General features: G+C 40.1%; 1 non-coding gene across 1 annotated transcript; it reads left to right on the top strand.

Annotated features, from left to right (window-relative positions):
* The first annotated feature begins 7,190 nt into the window (after window positions 1-7,190).
* Window positions 7,191-7,242, top strand: LOC112070289 (U7 small nuclear RNA). The gene has a single exon (XR_002893876.1). It is a non-coding gene; the product is annotated as a U7 small nuclear RNA (small nuclear RNA).
* The last annotated feature ends 255 nt before the right edge of the window (window positions 7,243-7,497 follow it).

Raw genomic sequence — 7,497 nt, 5'->3', positions numbered from 1 at the left:
TGCTCAAACGATAGGACTTTAAAGGAATTAGGGGTTGAATAACAGCTGAATAATACTATTGATAATTTGAGAAGCCATTCATCTCTTTTACAGCTCATGTTTTTTTTTGTACATAACATATATTTTGCTATAACCTGTAGAAACACATTTTCATAGACTGCTTTGAAGCGTGTCTGGCAGACCATCCTGTGTCAATCTTTACAATCCCTGAATTAAGAAAATACCACATTATGACACTGTCAAGAAGCATTCAATATTAAAAAACCATCATAATCATATAGCCAGTTATGCCTAATCACAAAACATTACCTTATGTCAGTCATCAGTCACAGAGAGTGTGGTCCTGAAATCTAACTTCCAGCATTCATCCCTAGTTATCCTAGGAGCAACAGAGCACTGTGGAAGTAGGTTCATGTCGACATACATGTGTGATGCATTTACAATGACCAATGCAAATAGGGTCTATTTTTCGTAAAATGTTATATACATAAAAACTTGTTGACACGCTAGGCTTATGGATGATACATGGAAATGATTTGCCTTGCCGATCGGTAGGTTTTGTTGTTATGTACCGGTGTTTGTAGGTGTTATGTAAGTAGTTATGGCTAGAGTGGGTCTATACCCAGGTATGTTATGCAATCTATTCATAACGAGCTGACGAGGTGATAGACATGGTAACTCGCCGAATAATATAGGTCAATAGAGCATAGATCAGTGGGATCTCCCCGCATCCTAGGTAAGTGCCCATAATATTATGACAGAGTTATGACAAGTATATGTAAGCTGCTATTGTCATTATGGATGCTCAAGTGGTGTAGTGTTGTCCCCTGGCTGAACGATATCGTGTGGGGGAAGATTATGTCGTGGGCCATGTATCATGGGTCGATGATTTCTGGATTATGTCGTTCACGTGGGCGTGATAGTCATCATATACAAGATACAGTTAGTGCTTACATTCTAGCTGTGTGAATCCACAGGATCGGCGTGGCTCTCTAAGTTGTAGTGTGTCGTCTCCTCGCATACCACGATATAGATAGATATATATAAACCGCTCTCGGCTCCCTCTCTTATACGAATATAGATATAATAGATAGGTTCGTACATCGCCCCCTTTACTGCTCAGCGGGGGTGTCCTCGATTGGTGTGTGCGCAGTCAATCGCTTGTGGGTGTGGTGCATACATACTAATAGAAAATATCTCTACCTACTTTACCCTCCTCCTCTCTCACGGATATACGATGGCTACAGCGTACTGTTAGTTGTTGAGAGAGTACATCAGACAGCCGATATTCCCCAGCATACCATAGTAAATCAAGTACACCACAACACTACATACAGAAGAGAGACACCACAACACTACATAAAGAGAGACACCACAACACAACATACAGAGAGACACCACAACACTACATACAGAGAGACACCACAACACTACATACAGAGAGACACCACAACACTACATACAGAGAGACACCACAACACAACATAAAGAGAGACACGACACCACCAAATAAGGGAGACACCACAACACTACATAATGACATACCATAATATGACATAGCAGCTGACATAACTTGTCATAACCTGTCATAATATGGGCATAACACTGTCATGGCACATATGTACAGTAGACCTGTGACATTTGTTGCATTATTTTATGGCTGGTTATGACACCTACATAACACCTACATAACACCTACATAACACCTACATAACACCTACATAACACCTACATAACCAACAAAACCTACCACGCAAGGCAAATCATTCCATTACACCATAGCCTACGTGTCAACAGTATGTTTATGTTATATAACATTTTACGAAATAGACCCTATTGCATTGTCATTGTAATTGCACACACATGTATGTCAGACATGAACCTACTCCAGTGCTCTGTTGCCGATAACTGGGATGAATGCTGGAGTAGATTTCAGGACACCCTCTCTGTGACTGATGACTGACATAAGGTCATGTTTGTGATAGGCATAACTGGCTTATATGATTATGATGGTTATAATGCTTCTTGACAGTGTCATAATGTGTATTTTCTTAATTCAAGTAAAGTGACACAGGATGGTCAGAACGCTTCAAGACAGTCATGAAATGTGTTTTCTACAGGTTATACAAAATATGATGAAAAAAAAAACATGACTGTAAAGAATTCATTACAATAATTTAGTTTTTTCACCCTACCAAGAAGTTTCCTATCGTTTGACATTTGTTTCTGCAGCCTCCCTCAAGGTTTTCACTTTCACTCCTGGACGCAGCAGATGCGTTACTTTCTCTGAAATATACAAGTAAAGAACAGAAATCAGAATAGAGTATGCTACAAGGCAGTGACACCACTAAAGGAAGCTGAAAACTAAAACTGCTTACCAAATACATTATGGCAACAGCAAACACTTTCACAGATTCTCAAATACATTATGATCCCGTTTTTATAAAGTAGCTAAAGCTAGTTCGAAACTGTTCATGTCACTACCTAGCTATCTCGCTAACAGTTAGCTACCATCTAGTTAGTGTTTCTTTAGCTAACGTTCGCTACCATCTAGTTAGTGTTTCTTTAGCTAACGTTAGCTACCCTGTCACTAAAGATGGTGTTGTGCAAAACTACTAAATACAACCATGCCTTGCTGAGGGAACAACAGTACATCTGATTCACTCTATACTGTGTACACAGTGCTAATTGTACAAACAAATTATTGAAGAGGCTTATGTATTAAATGTAACAAAAACCCATAACAACAACTAGTTGGTTATGGTGGGCTAGCTAGAGTCTAGCGCTAAATTAGCTAATGTTAATGCCGGCAGTTAGACCTTATGAAGCTAAGCTATTGTAAATGCAGCATCTTAAAGGATGGGGTCACTATCGGACCTTATAAAGGTATGCTATCGTAAATACAGAGTCTTATGCTTTCTAATAACCGCCCATTCGGAGAAGGAAAATGCAATAAATATATTTACTCTGAGCTACGCTTCAATAGATTGGTCGAAGATGGAAGGCTGGGTTGCCCAGCAGCGATCTCCCTTGTCCTTTGAAGAATATTTCTAGTCGTAGGGCGGATACATTGTAGTCTGTCGTCGTGTGGTAGAACGGATACGTTGTAGTACCCTGTCGTTTTGACGAGATTGTCCGTCCTTTCCTAGGCCACGCACTTGTACAGCTGCTGCTGATAACTCGACGTCTAGGATGTGTAACTTCTTTGTGAATAAGAGTTCAATGTTCATACCAAATTGCCATACTCAGCTCGTGCTGTATTCTGGCTGGTGTAGTCAAAATGTATCCTTCCAGCGTGGTGATCGTCACCTCCATGTTGAAATTAGCGCTTTTTAACGTATGCACACCAGTCCTCACATCGTCGGGAACACAAGGTTGACTTTCACCTACAGGCTTTTGTAGTAGGGGAGAGAAGGGCGTGTTTCATAGTTCTTAACCAATGTCTGTTCACTTGACCATGGCCACTGAGCAAGCATAGTTTACTTATGAAAACAATTCTCTCATTTTGAAAAAAATTACATTTCTTCTTTTCACAAATAGTTTCATATTTAATATTCATATTTCACCTTATTCATCCAAGCTACTCAATACTGCCCCCAGCCATAATAAGTTAACAAAGGGCTTTCCAAGAGTCCATTCTGTAGAGTAGAGAGAGAAAAGGGGGAAAGGTATTTATGGGGGGTCATAAACCTCACTAACAGGGCAACGTCATGACAGGTGTGTTCTGTCCTGTTTCTGAATTCATCCCAAATATCAGTGAAAGAGCATTGGGCTAGGCACATGTTTGACATCAATGTGTGTACAATTACAATGGTAATAAAATGGCCGATTTGAAGAACTGTTATATAAGATACTATTTACAAGTAGAATGGAACGGTTTTGCCTTGTGTGGTAGGATTTGTGGGCTTTGACACTCTTATGTAGGGTTCATAACCAGCCATAAAATATTGCAATATATGTCACAACAAATCTAAATATATGTCTCCCCCTAATGATGACAGTCTTATGACAATGTTGTGATAGGTTACTTCAGCTGTTGTGACATATTATGACATGGTTATGACCGTGTCTTAATGTGTTATAACGATTGGTGTTAAAAAAGTGTTACCATACTACATTATTCAATTTGCATATATCTGTCCATTCCCCTCCCCCATGTCACAATTTGTGCCTCCCATAAGTTAGAAACCTATGTGACAAGTATAGATCATATATGTGACTCCCCACCTGGAATCAGTCTTATTTAGCAACATTTGAACTTCTGTTTTTTACATTGGATAAAAGTAGAGACTCAGAGCTACAGAATGGTACATCATACACTGCATTTGAGGAAACAATGGGAAAGTAACTCTGCTTTGAAAGATGATCAACTTGGAAACTCACTTTTGAGGAAAACATAATTTATCAATTTTATTCATATTTACAGATGGCATTAAAGTTTGATAATAAAGCACATGAAAGTTCACATGTTCGAGAAGGCATTGCTGCCAAAAAACACATTTTGATAAAAACATATTTTTTACGTTCAAACGGCTCTCCTGTAAAGTTGTGACTTGCGACATACGCCTAGTTTCCTGAATCGGGTCACATATTGTGTTCCCTACAGGTTTTAGAGATCATCCCTGTAGCCACCATCGGGCCACCACAACAACATCTCCCAAATCAACTTCTCTGCCTTATCTAAGACAAGAGAAAATCAAGGAGATAATACATGGAGAACACACCAAAACAGAAATAGACCGGCTCCAGGATCACATGAAACAACACCTCACCCTGCAAAAGCAGAATAAATGGACAACATTCTACAAACAGCTTGACAAAGACTCCAAACCCACGCACCTTCTGGGAGACAATACAGACTATTAATGGAAACAGAAAGAGCAACACAATATCCACACTAAGGTCCCAAGGTCAACCCATAGAGAATAATGAAGAAAAGGTCATACTGTTCAAAAACCATCTACAAAATCTGCACTCCTGCCCCAACGACCCCAACTTTGACCCAGAATGGAAATCAATTGTAGAAAGAGAAATAAAAAAATCAACCCCACTCACCTGTCATCCAACACAGACCTCTCTCCTGGCTCCAGCAGACCACCAACTCATCCATGCTGTAACAATCACAAACACACAAACTCACTCTGTCATCCGAACGAGACCAGTCTCTCCGTGGCTCCCGACAGTACCACTCAACCATCGCATTCTGGTAACAATCCAAAAACACACACTCACTGTCATCCGACACCAGAACCTCTCTCCTGGCTCCAACGAGACCACCAAGCTCATCCATCTGTAACAATCACAAACACAACAACTACAGCTGTCATCCGACACAGACGCTTCTCTCCTGGCTCCAGCAGACCCACCCAACTCATCCATGCTGTAACAATCACAAACACACAACTCACCTGTCATCCGACACAGACCTCTCTCCTGGCTCCAGCAGACCAGCCACTCACTGAGCTGTAACAATCACAGAAATCAAGACTCACCTTAAGATAATTAAAAGAAAAGCACCTGGAGAAGACAACATTGACACCATACTACTAAAACTAGCACCTGATGAACACCTGCACCTCCTCTCCAACCTCTTCACCTTATGTCTCAACCACGGCCACTTCCCACAACTCTGGAAAACAGCAGTCTTCACCATGATCCACAAACCTGACAAATCCAAAAGAATGTTTCAAGCTATCACCCAATCAGCCTTCTCAGCCATGTGGGGAAAATATTTGAAAGAGTACTGACCTCCAGAATAAGCTGCCATGTAAAAGATAGGGACAGGCCTTCTTGGAGTAGTCCAGGCAAGCTTCTGAAGAAACAGACCAACAACAGACAATATTTTCAAACTATCAGAAGACATTTTAAGATTTGTTTAAATAAAGAAAAAACTATTGTTGTTTTCCTTTGTCGTAGAAAAGGAATTTGATAAAATGTGGCCCAACAAGACCACTCCACAGACTAGCAGATAACAACCTCCTGCTCCCACACTCAGAAACATCCTCACAAGCTTCCTCCATAACCTCCAAAACAAAGTCAAGGTCTCCACAGCCATCTCTCCACCATTCAGCTCAGAAGCTGGAGTCCCCCAAGGTGCAGTACGAAAGCCCACTTCTATTCATAATCTAGATTTCAGACATGTACAGTACTACTCCTCACTCTCTATTGGACAGGAAGCACAATTGGAAAATGACTTCTGCTACTGGAGCAGCTACACGTGTCCACAACTAGCCTCCAAAAAAACTCCCTATAGAACAGAGAGAACATGGTCAAACGAGTGAAACTAAACCCTGAAAAAACACAGTGCATCTTATTCACCAGAAACACAAAACCTCAAACCAAAGAAACCCTCAAATTGTAAAATGGAAAAAGAAGCCAAGTTCCTGAAGGTTATATGTTCAGAGCAACATGTTGTGCACAACCCATATTGTGAACATCGAGAGAGAATGACAGGAGAGGATGAATCACTTAAAAGCACTTTGTGGAAGGAAACACTGATCAGCATATGGAAGTATAGTATAGCTACATCAGATCACTCTTTGAACACACTACCCACCTGGATCACAGTTTCCTGAATCGGGTCACATATTGTGTTCCCTACAGGTTTTAGAAATCATCCCTCTACCCACCTGGATCACAGCCTCCACACCACAAATTAACCGACTGCAAAGAATCCAGAATCGAGCAATACAACTGGCATTCAGATTACCTCCAATTATACACATCACCAACTTAAACATCCAACAGTCAAGCAATAATAATAATCATAATAATAATAATCATCATCATCATAATGATAATAATAGTCGTAATCATAGTAATAGGACAGACATATCAAAACAAAGCATTCCACAACCCATCACTCAAGAAGACAGTACAAGAAGCACAATAGGCCACCAAAATACCTCATTCTCAATCATTCTCCAGTCAAAGCCAGAGTGATACAAACACAACCTCACATCCCACACAACATCAACATACCTCACTTGCTGTATAGACACAGGATAACCCCAATTAAGATGTGACACAATACATCCCCTACCCACAACCCTTACATTAATCCGGGTCTGTACCCCCCCCCCCCACACACTTATTAAATGTTGCTGACTATTGGCATCTACAAACAGTTCTTTATACTTTTTAAATTACTATTTTAACTTCTCTCCTACTAAATACTACAGGTAATGGAAAAGAGGCTCTTGTAGTGTTTCTCCAGTAGGTTTTCTGAAGGAGAAAGCCTTAACTTCTATGTCAAAGATAATCAAGCAAAAACACTATAGTCAATTTTTATTTTTTTATTTATCCATTATTTTACCAGGTAAGTTGACTGAGAACACGTTCTCATTTGCAGCATAGACCTGGGAAATAGTTACAGGGGAGAGGAGGGGGATGAATGAGCCAATGTGCATAAATATCACTACATTAAATACTACAGTGTATGACAATCTGCAAAAACACAACATAAATTACTGTAGTACATACTAAAGTTTTATTTTA

This window comes from Salvelinus sp. IW2-2015, unplaced genomic scaffold (genome assembly GCF_002910315.2).
Source record: "Salvelinus sp. IW2-2015 unplaced genomic scaffold, ASM291031v2 Un_scaffold1276, whole genome shotgun sequence".
NCBI classification, from domain to species: Eukaryota; Metazoa; Chordata; class Actinopteri; order Salmoniformes; family Salmonidae; genus Salvelinus; species Salvelinus sp. IW2-2015.
This window is presented reverse-complemented; position numbering and strand designations above follow the sequence as displayed.